This window comes from Chiloscyllium punctatum, chromosome 4 (genome assembly GCF_047496795.1).
Source record: "Chiloscyllium punctatum isolate Juve2018m chromosome 4, sChiPun1.3, whole genome shotgun sequence".
NCBI classification, from domain to species: Eukaryota; Metazoa; Chordata; class Chondrichthyes; order Orectolobiformes; family Hemiscylliidae; genus Chiloscyllium; species Chiloscyllium punctatum.
Window position 1 is genome coordinate 81,415,858 of NC_092742.1, and position 13,790 is coordinate 81,429,647.

A 13,790-nucleotide genomic window follows, 5' to 3' on the forward strand; every position below is an offset into this window, starting at 1 on the left:
TTTCCTGGCTAGGGTAACATCATCAGTGGATTTTTTCCTCCGTGTCTAGGGCTATGAGGGAGAGAGGGTCGTGTCTTTTTGTGGCTAGCTGGTGTTCGTGTATCCTGGGGGCTAACTTTCTTCCTGTTTGTCCTACGTAGTGTTTGTGGCAGTCATTGCATGAAATTTTGTAGATGACGTTGGTTTTGTCCATGGGTTGTACTGGGTCTTTTAAGTTTGTTAGTTTTTGTTTGAGAGTGTTGGTGGGTTTGTGTGCTACTAGGATTCTTAGGGGTCTTAGTAGTCTGGCTGTCATTTCTGAAACTCTTTGATGTATAGTAAGGTGGTTAGGGTTTCTGGCAAAAAAAACACCATTTCGACTGGGACAACACATCTATCCTGGGACAGGCTAAGCAAATACATGCCAGAGAATTCCTAGAGGCCTGGCACTCCAACCACAACGCCATAAACAAACACATAGATCTAGATACCATCTATCAACCCCTCAGAAAACGAACAGGAAATGACATCACCACAAACCCCAGGAACCCCATCCAGGAGAAATTGATAAATAGAAAGCAGGAGACAACAGCTTTGCTTCACTTGGAGGTCGCCACTGATGATGTTACCTAGCCAGGTAATGAAACGTCTGGATATCAAACCTTCGGCTCAGCGAGCAAACCTACACCCTTTGCTCTCTGTCTTTATATTCTGTGTTAGTCTTTTCTCATACTCTATCATACTTTTCTTCATAGCCCTTTTTGTGGCTTTCTGTTGACCTTTAAAGTTTTCCCTATCTTCTAGATTCCTGCTGTTTTTGGCCATTTTGTATGTCTTTTCTTTCACTTTGATAGCCTGTCTTATATCCTTACACACCCATGACAGATTACCCCACCTCTTACAGTCCTTCCTTCTCACCAGAATATACTTTTGCTGAGCACTTTGAAAAATTACTTTGAAGGTCCTCCACTGCTTGCCAACTGTTGCACCAAAAAGTCGCTGTTTCCAGTCTACTTTAGCCAGGTCCTCCCTCATTATATCATAGTCCCCCTTATTTCTTACCTTACCTTGGCCAGCTAACAAATATTGACACCAAGTATGATGAGGAAAATTCTATTCATGTGAGCATGACTTGAGATGTCTGTGGTGAACATACTATATTTTGCCTCATCATTTTCACAGACTTGCTGATAAGCTTGTGCATAGAGAAATGAGAAGAAGTTGCTCTTTGCTTTCTGACCTCAGAACAAACTAAAGCTTGGAAAATAAAGCATTCATAAAATATTCTTAAGTTTTATAAAGAGTGAACTACTTCTCCATATATTGTTCATGCAGAAATATCTCTGAAATTCAAGTCGAGAATGAGCTGAGCACATTTGTGACACATCTCCAGATTGAGGCAGTCAAACAGCACTTGGGTTAGCTGCTGACATGCGTAATAGTAACCGGTGTACTACTATCTCTCCCAAATTGTTTCACCATTAAAAATGGCTATAGTGTTGTCCCACTGTCTCACCTTTTAAATACAGGGATAGACCAGTGATATTGATTATCTGTTTTGCAAACCAGAACCAATGGGCAAAATTGAGTTTCGAGAGAAAACGTTCAAGTGCTGCCCCTATCAAAAGTCAAACATCTAACCAAGTATGGCATTGCTTCGTAACGATATAGTGTGCACCAGCTTGTTCCATTAAACTTATTAATCAAGTTGCTTTCGCTTGTGGAGAAAATGTTTTTGCACTCAACAATGATTAACCTTATTGACTCATAAATGAAAGTTAATAAGTTGTTCCAAACTCCAGCTTTTTTTTTAACATTTATAACAAAAATAATCAAAAATAGCATCTTAGAATGGAGAAAAATTTCATACATGGATTTATTACATTTTAATATATAGTACTTTCTTTACAATAGTTACCTTTTTTAAGTTTATCTACTTTTACTTCAGTTTATAAAGGGTATTTGGGATCTGCACAAATGATTTACAAAATTATGGAATGAAAATCATTGCACTGCATGATCTTGGAAAGTTCAAGTAAAGGTATTTCTTTTGGTGCCTGTTGTGGAAATTAAATTGACTTGACTCAATAATTAACAAGAGCAAAGCAAGGGTCTTTATTAAGAATCTTGCAAGATTGACTCATTACACCAAGCCAGATGCCTTAATGCAATGAGTACCAAAACATTTACACAGACGCCTGCCTTATAGCGTTCCTTATCACACACTCAAGGTCAGAGACTGGGGAAACTCAAGTTGTTATCCTCTCATCCCCTGGTCCTAGACATAACAGTTCTTCAGCTTTCGTTGAATTTAACTATCGCAAGGTCGAGTTGAGTGTTTACAGAATTCAAGCAGAGATAAGCTAACTGCAGACCTTCATCAAAGCATCGTTTACAAAGCTCAGCACAGCATTGATATGAAGAAAAGCATTCTCTTTAAATTTCACAGTAAATGGATAATTAATTTCACAATAAATTGATAACTTTCCATTAAAGTGCCAATGACAACTAAATTATTTTAAATTAAAATCTCCCAGTAAATTTTTTACAAAGGTGTAACCATGATTGTGGTTGCTTTCTGGTTTGATACAGTATATGCATTTTATGAATGAGTTGAGTCATCATACCCTTCTGTTTACACCCTATATTTTTCAGAGAATTTGTTTTTATTTTCTCATGATAATATATTATGAAAAATAGCACTTTATTCCCAACACCCCACTCTCCTGGCAAAAATGTACATTTTATAATTTCCTTTGAAAGATACCGTGTAATGTCAGAGGCACGAGTTCCCACTCGGACATGGCACTAATATATTCTTTGCATTGTTCACTGTTTGTAAGTACTACCATGTAGGGTGAATGTCATGTGCCCTATCAGTAAAAGCTTTGCTTGATTTGACGGCATGTGGAAAGCTCATTGAGTGAAGTAGATGTGCGATCCATGAAGATATCATTATCCTCAATCATGGGTCCTGATCTCTAGATGCACCATGCCTAAGACAGTCTCTACACACAGATATATATAAACACTGAGTGGGTCATAATTTGCCTCTAATACAATGGAATTTCATAGAATCATGCAGCACCGAAGGAAGCTATTTGACTTATTATGTTGGTGCTGGCTTCTTATTAGAGCTATTCAATTAGACCAACTCCTCTGCTCTTTCCCACATGCTTGCAATTAATTTCCATTCAAGAAGCATTTCTTTAAATTCCCTTTTAAAAGTTACTGTTGAATCAGCTTCCATCAACCTGAGGTGGTGCATTCCAGTTCATAGCATCCCGCTGTGTAATAGAGTAGCATCTCCTCATCTCCCCTCTGGTTCTTTCGTCACAATTATTTTCAGTGTTTTTTTGCATATTGACCCTCCTAGTGGAAGCAATTCTTACTATGCACTGTATCAAAACTCCTCGTAACTTTTAACACCTTTATTAAGTTTTCCCTTAAGACAAACTACTTGAAAGTGGACAACTCTAGGTCTCTAATTTCTTCAAATAGCTCACTGTAATCTCTCCAAAGCACTAACATGCTTTGTAAAGTGTGGGGACCGGTATTGGCCATAATATTCCAGCTGAAAACAACCATTACCTCTCTCACTAGTCTCCTTACATACAGATAGGGAAGGACACCACTTTGACTGGGACAACACATCCATCTTAGGGCAAGCCAAACAGAGACATGCACGAGATCTCCTAGAAGCATGGCATTCCAACTGGAACTCTTATCAACAAACACATAGGTGGCACGGTGGCACAGTGGTCAGCACTGTTGCCTCACAGCGCCAGAGACTCGGGTTCAATTCCCGTCTCAGGTAACTGACTGTATGGAGTTTGCACATTCTCCCCGTGTCGGCGTAGGTTTCCTCCGGGTGCTCTGGTTTCCTCCTACAGTCCAAAAATGTGCAGTTTAGGTGGGTTGGCCATGCTAAATTACCCATAGTGTTAGGTGAAGGGGTAAAATGTAGGGGAATGGGTTTGGGTGGGTTGCGCTTCGGCAGGTCAGTGTGGACTTGTTGGGCCAAAGGACCTGTTTCCACACTGTAAGTAATCTAATCTAATCTAAACATCGAGTTAAACCCCATCTACCACCAATGAGAAAAAGAACCGGAAATGACATCATTGACCCAATAAATAAATAGATATATATATAAAGCAGGAATCATGTACACTGCTTCGCCTGAGGCCGACTGAAGATGTTACCTAGTAGGGTGACGAAATATCTGGAAATTAGCCTCCCAGCTCAGAGAGCCAAACCTACATTCAGAATCTCAACTTGAGCTGCAAGTCTTCTCAAAACTCACTCCAACCGTTATTGATGAAGAGTGAACATAAGATGGGCATAGTGGTAATCTCACTAGTAATGCAGAATCCCAGGCTCTGATGTTTGAGGGACTTGGCTTCAAATCCTGCCATGGCAGATGGTCAAACTTGCATTCAATAAACTCTGGAATGTAAAACTAGCTTCAACAACACCCAGGTAACTGCTGTTGATTATTGTGAGTTAAAAAGAAGCATCAAGTTCATGAATTCCCTTTGGATAAGGAAATCTGCTATCCTTACCTGATGTGACCGATTTGTGAATACATCCATCGGGTTCCCTCTGAACTGTCTGTTGAAATGAATCAAACGCCACATGACAACGAAACTGGATCGACTGGCTGGCTTTGGAATTGACAATGGTAAACATGGCACTGTCAACTCTGCAAAGTCATCCTTCCACACATCTCGGATCTTCCAAATTTGAGAAAGCTGCTCCACAGAGTAGCCGAACGTTAGCCTGGCATAGTTACATTCACAGAATCTTTCTCTGTGGGTAAAGGCACAGACACCACCATCACTATCCCTGAGGGTGTCCTGTCCTGTACTGACTGGACAGACCCACCAGAGGTGGAGGCACAGTGGTGTAGAGTCAGGAGGGAGTTTCTCTGTGGATTATTCAACATCAACTCAGAACCACATGAAATTTCATGGCATCAGTTCAGACTTGGTCAAGGAAGCCTGCTGATTATCATCTACCTTCCCCCTTGGTTGATGAATCAGTTGAACACCACTTGTAAAAAACAGAGGGTGGCAAGGGCACAGAATATGCTTTAATACCCGTCCTGAAGAGTAGCTTGGTAGTAACACTACTGAGTGAACTGGCAGAGTTCTAAAGCAGCTACCTGATGAAGGAGCAGCACTTCGAAAGCTTGTACTTCCAAGTAAACCTGTTGGACTATAACCCGGTGTTGTGTGACTTGTAATCGTGTTCTATAGGACATAGAAGTTAGATTGGGTCTGCGACGGGTGGTGAAGGAAATAACAAGAGGAACACATTTGCACGACTCTGTCCTCACCTGTTGAACTGTCACAGTTACATCTGTTCAGGATTGTGCAGTTCTTTCGGTGACAAAATCTCATGTTGACATTAAAAATACCCTCTTTCGGATTGTGTGGTACAAACCCTCCATGTTAAATTGGACAGACTTCAGGCGGATCTGGCAACTCAAAGCCCGGGCATCCACAAGACACTCTGGGCCATCAGCAACAAAACTGTATTTGACCAAATGGCGTAACCCCCACTTCCCCTGTTACTATCAAGTGAAGATATCTATCCTAGGCCAATGAGGAGTGCAGGAGACCATGCCAAGAGCAGAGCCAGGCATTTGTAACAATGAGGTGTCAGCCTGGTGAGCTACAATACAGGACTACTGGTGAGCCCAATAGCATATGCTGCACGCAGTGGACAGCAATGAATAATTCCACAACCGCAGAATCAGATCTTTAAGTTCTGCAGTCCTGCCTCATCTGGTTGCGAATGATTGTGGACAATTAAACAACTCAGAGGAGGAAGCTCCACAAATATCCCCATCCTCAATGATGACATTAGTGCAAAAGACAAGGCTGAAGAATTTACAACAGTCAGAAGTCGTAAGTAGGTGATCCATCTAGACCTGCTTCTGGGATCCCCAACTTCACAGGTGCCACTCTTCAATCAATTTGGTTCACTCTACATGATAACAAGAAAAGATTGGAAGCACTGGATACTGAAAAAGCTTTGGGCCCTCACAAGATTCTGGCAACAGCATTGAAGATTTTTGCTCCAAAACCAGCTGTGCACTAGCCAAGCTGTTCCAATTCAGCTACAACACTGGCACCTACGGACAATAGGGAAACTTGTCCAGCTGTGTCTTATCCATGAAAAGTAAGACAAATCCAATCCAGCCAATTGCTGCCACATGAATCTACTCTTAATAATCATCAAAGTGATGGGAAAGGATTGTCAACAGTGTTATTGAGTAGTACTTGGGAAGAAATAACCTGCTCACTGATGCTCAGTTTGGTTTCTTGTAGGGCTATTGGGCCCTTAACATCATTACAACTGTTGTCAAAATTTGGACAAAAGAGCTGAATTCCAGAGGGAAGGTGAGAGTGACTGCCATTGACCTCAAGGCCATACTCAACCGAGCATGTTAACAAGGAGCCCTTATAAAACTGGAGTCACAGAGAAGAGAATCAATGGAAAAGCTCCAACCTATACAAGTTGTGGTCATTGGAGGTCAATCATCTCAGCCCCAGGCTACCTCTGCAGGAGTTCCTCAGGGTAGATATTTTCTAATCAACCTGTTCAGCGATGTTAGTACACACCTCTAGAGAAGGGTTGTAGGGAAAGCTTGAACCTAGGCTTCTAGACTCAGAATGGGGATAGTACCACTGCACCACAAGGGCCACAGTTCTTCAGAATCAATCATTTTCAACTGCTTTAATGACCTCCCATCCACCTGAAGAAGTGGGAATCTTTGCTGATGATTGCATATGTTCATCATCATTCTAAGATTCTCAGATACAGAGAAGTCCATATCCATATGCTTCAAGACCTGGACAACACCCAGCCTTGGAATGATAAGGAACATTCATACTTCAAGAGCCAGACAATGATCATCTCCAACTAGAGAGAATCTAACCACTGCTCTTGATGGTATTACTGTCACTGAGGCTCCCACTACTAACATGCTGGGAGTTACTGTTGACCAGGAGTTGAACCGATCTAGCCATAAAAATATTACAGCTACAAAAGCAGATCAGAGGCTGGTAACAAGTAGCAAGTAACTCACCTCCCAACTCCCCAAAGCCTGTCTACCATCTACAAAGCACAAGTCAGGAGTGCAACAGAATACTTCCCACTTAACTGGATGGTTGCAGCTCCAACAACGTGGGCAGCACGGTGGCTCATTGGTCAGCATTGCTGCCTCACAATGCCAGGGACATAGATTGAATTCCACCCTTGGGCGCCTGTCTGTGTTGAGTTTGCATATTCTTCCCGTGTCTGTGTGGATTTCCACTGGGTGCTCCGATTTCCTCCCACAGTCCAAAGATGCGCAGGTTAGGTGGATTGGCCATGTTAAATCGCACATAGTGTCCAGGGGATGTGTCGATTATGCGGATTAGCCATGGGAAATGCAGGATTACAGCGATGATGGGGGTGTGGGGTTGGGTGGAATACTCTTCAGAGGGTTGATGTGACTTGGTGGGTCAAATAGCCTGTTTTCCCCACTGTAGGGATTCTATTCTAACGCTCATGAAGCTAGGCACTGTTCAGAACAAAGCAACCCACTTGATTATCACCACATCCAGCATCTTGTGCATTCACTCCTTTTGATGCACAATGACAGCTGTATGGATTATCTACAATATGGACAGCAGTAACTCATCAAGGCCCGTCCAACAGCACCTTCAAAACTCATACCCTCAACCATCTAAAAGAAGAAGCGCAGCAGATTAAAGAGAACATCATGACCTACAAGTTTCCCTCTAAACCACACACCATGCTGACTTGGAACTTGATAGGTTCTGCAGAATTACTGTCTGAAATCACTGTTCCCTATGAAGATGATACAGTGGAAATCTGGAAATATCAATTTTAATCTGTAAGATAAATAATTGAACACAATCCAGCTGTTTTATGAAATGTGGCCCCTGCAATAATGTATCATTATTGTTTATCTCTAGCTAAACTTTATTTGTACTTTGTAAAGGGCTTGAACTGAGAAATCTCAACATTCTTTTCTTGCATGTTCACTGTTAAGAAGTGAAATACGATACAAAAACAGCTTCATCTATATTATCCCTTATGATCTTTGGCTGTCTTCTTAATTTAAATAATGCAGTCAATTATTATATGAATTGATAGAAAATTGCTAATATTGGGTGTTAAGGAAACAATATCCAGTCTTAGGATCCCAGTGATTTGCTGGCCAAATTCATTTGCTTTTCCATTTGCAGCTCACACTCACTGTGAATTACAAAATATTATTATGCAGGTACAACAAGTGATTCAGAATACAAATAGATTGCTGGCATTTATTGCAAGGAGAATGAAATATCAGTTGTACTGATCTTTGACAAGGTCACATCTGGAAAATTGTCTATAGTTTTGCCTTTGTATTTATAAAGGGTGTTATTGCTTTAGGAGCAGTTCAGAGACAGTTGATTCCTGGGATGGGGGTGTTATCATATGAGGGACATTGGAGCTTAGAAGAATGAGAGGTGACCTTATTGAAACATGGGACGCTGAGGTGACTTGACAGGGTGGATGCTGAAAGGATGTTCCCTTTTGTGGCAAGAACAAGATCACAGGGGACACAATTTAAAAATGAGATATCTTGTGATTTTTGAGAAGATTTGCAGCTCAGGTTGAGGCTCAGGTCATAAGTTTTGCTCACAGAGCTGGTATGTTTGTTTTCAGCTGTTTTGTCACCACGCATTTAAGATGGACACAAGGAGAAGTTATTTTCTTTTGGAGGATTGTGAACCAGCGGAACTCTCTTGCCCAGAAAGCGGTGTCATTGTATAATTTCATGGCAGATTCTTAATGGGTAAACGAGCCAAAGCATACGAAAGAAAGGCAGGAAAGTAGAATTGAAGACACAGATTAGGCATCAGGTTTGAAAAGGAAAATGGCCTACCTTGTTCTTAATTCATATGTTTGTATGCATCATGTTTATGTTTGTTATGTTAATTGGATTCCAAATGAGACAGAAACACAATTCTTAAAATTATGTTTATTTACAGCAAGCAGATTACATTTATCTGCTTCACACTTACAAACTCAGTGTCCCAGCAGTCTCCCTTTAAAAAGTGTTCGAGGTACTTCATCAAGCAATACTCTTCACTTTGTATCTTAATAATATAATTACATATCATGAGCAAACTGAAACTAAACATAAGTCTGTTTTCACATGTTTTTTACAATTCTCAGAAATTGACTTCAACGTTACAACAATCCAGATGTACATACAGTCTCAGAAAGAAAGACTGAATTTGCAAGATTCCTTCATGTTCATCAGAAAAATATAAAAAAGGCTAATTGTCAAATTCTAATATTTAATGTCAAACACAAGTGTGGATCTACAGTTTGATGCGAAGACTACCAGCCGATCATACTTTTTCTCACCAAGGTCTGATACTAGAACTGCCTTTATTCTATACTTTGTAGTGTTTCCCTGACAACAGCCATAGCAACCCACTGTCAATGCAAACAGGTAGGTAAAAACGCTAAAAGCATCACACCCAGCAAGCTTCGCTACAAAACGACAATGGAAAACAGACTTGACTTTTGTAGATCAAATATTGCCAAAAGGTTTACACCATGCATACCAAGAACAAATGAGCACATTGAGGAGATAACCATTACATGATGCATTTGCTTATGAAATGATGGAATCGTTTTAAAAGCATTTGTACCTAGTATGTTGTTGACACTGGTACGGCCAAATTTAACCATCCCAATTCATTTGGCTTGACCCTTCAGAGAACATCACCTTCAAGCATAATTGTGTGGAACTAGGATTAGCGATTGATGGTGGTCTAAAAAAAACAAACATTTTGTTAGCATGTTTCAGGTCACACCAGACTGCCTATGAACAGAGGGAGACAGAATATTCAGCCCAACCAAGAAAGGTTACACAGTTGATCTCCAAATGGGCAGAGAATCTGCGTCCATGCAGCACAGGACATCCTAGAGTATTTCATAGTCACTGAAACACAGCTGTACTCAGTAATACAATATGGGGAAACCTAAAATCCAGTTTGAAAACAGTATCTGTTGTGATGAGGTTTGGGGATTAAATATTTGCCGGGACATGGAGAGAACGTGGTGCTTTTTCTCGAATGATGCTGAGGGATATTTCTTACATGAACATAGAATTGCAGACAGAACCTTGGTTCAACACGTCTACAAAACATCTGTAAGATCATTCACTGATGTAGGGAAGTTGAAAGGTGTTGGTTATTCAGAATATGAAATCAGGTTGTGCTGATTGAATTAAAACCATTTCCTGGTTTGTATCGGGCTCCATTTCAGTCCGTGAAATGATCCAAGAGCACCTATGTTCAAGAAACAGAAACATCTACTTCAGATCACAATGTAGTCCATATGTTACACCGAAAATGATTGTATTATTAAATACTGGACAATATGGGGTACTCCCTTAAAATGTAAGATACCTAGGTCACTTAGAGGAGTGAGTTAACACTCTAGTGCCTAACAGGATATCAAAACTGTGTCTTGAAGCTTGGGCTATTAAGTCATGCTCAGAAATCTGGGATTTAATTCAAAACCTTCCTGCTTTGTTAGAGGGGAGTTCCTCCTATACAGCAGACATGAAAAGGCAGCCAGAAAAGAAATAAAAACCCTAAAAAGATCATAACTGGCCCAAATCTGAGGATCAACATAAAGAAATACATTTAGGGATGGATCTTACTTTTATTTAACTAAGTGTCAGTTATACTAGGGTTTTTTAGAAGACTTTTCATTGCAAGGCGCAGTAAGAGTATATATATTACCAATGTTGTCATGTTAACTCCTTATTCCATTCCTATACACCGAGCTCGACTGATTCTTGTCCTCTCTTACCATTCGCTGTTTGTATAGAAGTTTCAGCACTGCTGGCATCCCTGGTGCTGGCGCCATCTTTAAAAGGTTGTTGTGTGCATGGACAAGCACTGTTAGTCTGAAACTGCTCTGCATGGTTGCAGACATTTGCCCCAGACTTCACAGGGCTGTGAAAACCGATTTCCCACTTTGCAGGGAGGGGCCTGAAGGCCCTGGTGAATGGAGTAGTAGCTAGGAAAATGTGGCATATTATTTGGATTTCTTTTCTCATAACTATACTATCATCCATCTCTTTGACTTCCTAATTACGGTTCTTTCTCCTGCTCTTGATCGCTCTCTCTCTCTCTCTGGGCTCCATCTCCCCCTATCCTCTCACTCCCGTCCCGCACCCAATTCCACCATCCTCCCCATCCCCGATCCGCTGTCTTCAGCATTAATGCTACCTTTTCCTAGATACCCTCCATTCTGAAGAAGGGTCACTGAATCCAAAACGTTAACTCTACTTTCTCTGCACAGATGCTGCCAGACCTGCTGAGTTTCTCCAATAGTCTCTTTCAGATTTCCAGCAACCGTGGTTCTTTGTTTTTAAACCATGGCAAACTTGCGGGTTTTGTGTTATCTGAGCCACACTTTCGCAATACCTCCCTCAAAGTTGTCCTGATGCCTGTTCAGGACTGGGGGAAGGAGTTCAATTCCCTAGCAATGGCAAAAGAAGGCCAATGGACATATATGACTCTGGAGGTCGTGGGTGGCTCAAATAAACCTTGTGCTGCAAAACAATGAACTATCTGCTGCGCTCCCATCCAGATGTGCACTACTGACCACTACGTAAGAAAGCTGGAACTGAAAGATGCTGAAATCCATGGAATAAAAATTGTGAAGGAGCATATTATTCTTAAACAAATCTGACTCTGGTTGCAAGATTGAAATTATAGGCTACACTTCCATGATTGAAGTTCATATTTATTAAATATTTTCTTGAATATGGGATATGCTTTTCTTTATCTTATGCCCCTGTTCCACCCTCCCCCAAAACTGTGGTAGCCAATGTACTTGGAAGATTAGAGTATTCTTAGTTAAAGTGGTGAATACAGCATTGAAATAATTTGCTCTTTGTTGCCTTCTAAACATATTTCAATTGCAGAATGTTAGAAAATAAGTTGCAAACTAATCCAGGTGACACTTGTATCCATTGTTTCCTGACTTTTTTATTTACCGCCTTTGTAATCAGCCATACTTGCTGCAGTTTAGTATGTCTGTGCAGATAACACTAAGCTGGGTGGCAATGTGTGCTGTGAAGAGGTTGCTAAGAGGCTGCAGGGTGACTTGGACAGCCTAGCTGAGTGGGCAAATACAATATAATGTGGATAAATGTGAGGTTATCCACTTTGGTGGCAAAAACAGGAAAGCTGGTTATGATTTGATTGGTGGCAATTTTGGAAAAGGCAAGGTGCGACACGACCTGGGTGTCATGGTGGAACAGCTGCTGAAGGTTGGTATGCAGGTGGAGGAGGTGATGAGGAAACCTAATGGCACATTGGTCTCCATAGCGAGAGAATTTGAGTATCGGAGTAAGGATTTCTTGCTGCAGTTATACAGGGCCTTGGTGAGGCAACACCTTCAGTATTGTATGCAGTTTTGGTCTCCTAGTCTGAGGAAGGACATTCTTGCTATTGAGGGATCCAGCAAAGGTTCACCAGACTGATTCCTGGGATGGCAGGACTGACATATGAGGAAAGATGGATCAACTGGGTTTGTACCCACTGGAATTTAGAAGAGTGAGGGGGGTGAATCTCATAGAAATATTAAAATCCTGATGGGACTGGGCAGACTAGATGTGGGAAGAAAGTTCCCGATGTTGAGAAAGTCTAGAACTAGGGGTGATAATCTAAGAATAAGGGCTAAGCCATTCAGGACTGAAATGAAGAAGAATTTCTGCACTCAGAGTTGTGAACTTTTGGAATTTTCTCCCACAGGAAGATGTTGGGACCAGTTCATTAGTTATATTTGAGAAGGAGCTGGTCATGGCCCTTGCAGTTAAAGGGATCAAGGGGTATGGAGAGAAGTGGAATTGGGATACTGAGATTGCATGATCATATTGAATGATGGTGTAGGCTTGAAGGGCCAAATGGCCTACATCTTCACCTTTTTTTTTATATTTCTATGTTTCTAAACAGGTTTCTTGATGTGAGGTGCTGAGACTGTTATCTTGGAAGATTAGCAGCCTATGCAAAGGTGTATACCCAATCCATTCTTTATCCAATGGCTATGCAACTATGCTTCCAGTAGACACTGGTGAATGGCGACCAGAAATGTGAGGCATTTCTGATTTCCCACTGTAGCCCAGAAATACAAAATCCATTTGTAGCACTATCTTAACCCTAACTCTAACCCTAACCCATCACCAGTGCCATATTTTGAATCTTCGTATCTTGAAAAGGTTTTCTGTGATGTTGTAAGTTTTTTTAACACTGTATTTTCAAACTGGCAGAGTTTACCTTCTGGAAAATGTCTCAGCTGTAAGAACAGAAATATGTCGAACATTGTTTCCTTGATATATTGTGGCATTAGCAAATCAGATAATAATTCTCTCACCTACTGTAAGAAGCTGACCTTGCATTCACCTGTACACTTCCTAGCAACTTACTTTGCGTGGAATTGCATCACTTGTCTGAGTCAGTTCCCAGAAGGATAAGGATTGAAGATTTAGCTTCCAGCCCAGCAAACCTGTTTCTACAGAAGCCATTCCCCGAGGAGGACGATGTAATAAAAGGCTTGTGTGTGTTGTACACTCGCCACATTAGTTTATGTTCGCATTTTCTTCAGGTTTTGTTGAAGGAATTAAGTACCTAAATTGAAGTGAAATGACTATTTGTTATCACAGGAAGAGTCGTAACTGAGTTCAAAAGCAAAACAGCATGAGGCAAGCTGTGGAA

At 41.0% G+C, this 13,790-nt stretch overlaps 1 protein-coding gene and 1 long non-coding RNA gene across 4 annotated transcripts in view; one reads left to right on the plus strand and one right to left on the minus strand.

The window, feature by feature from the left end:
- The window catches only part of rab15 (RAB15, member RAS oncogene family), a 157,999-nt gene that overhangs the window by 97,338 nt on the left and 46,871 nt on the right, over positions 1-13,790 (plus strand). The gene's annotated exons all lie outside the window — the stretch shown is intronic.
- Positions 9,081-13,790, minus strand: part of LOC140476472 (uncharacterized) — a 69,189-nt gene continuing 64,479 nt past the window's right edge. For both annotated transcript variants that reach the window (XR_011960489.1, XR_011960490.1), the window contains exon 4: positions 9,081-10,346. This is a non-coding gene — a long non-coding RNA (uncharacterized lncRNA). The remainder of the gene's footprint in view (positions 10,347-13,790) is intronic.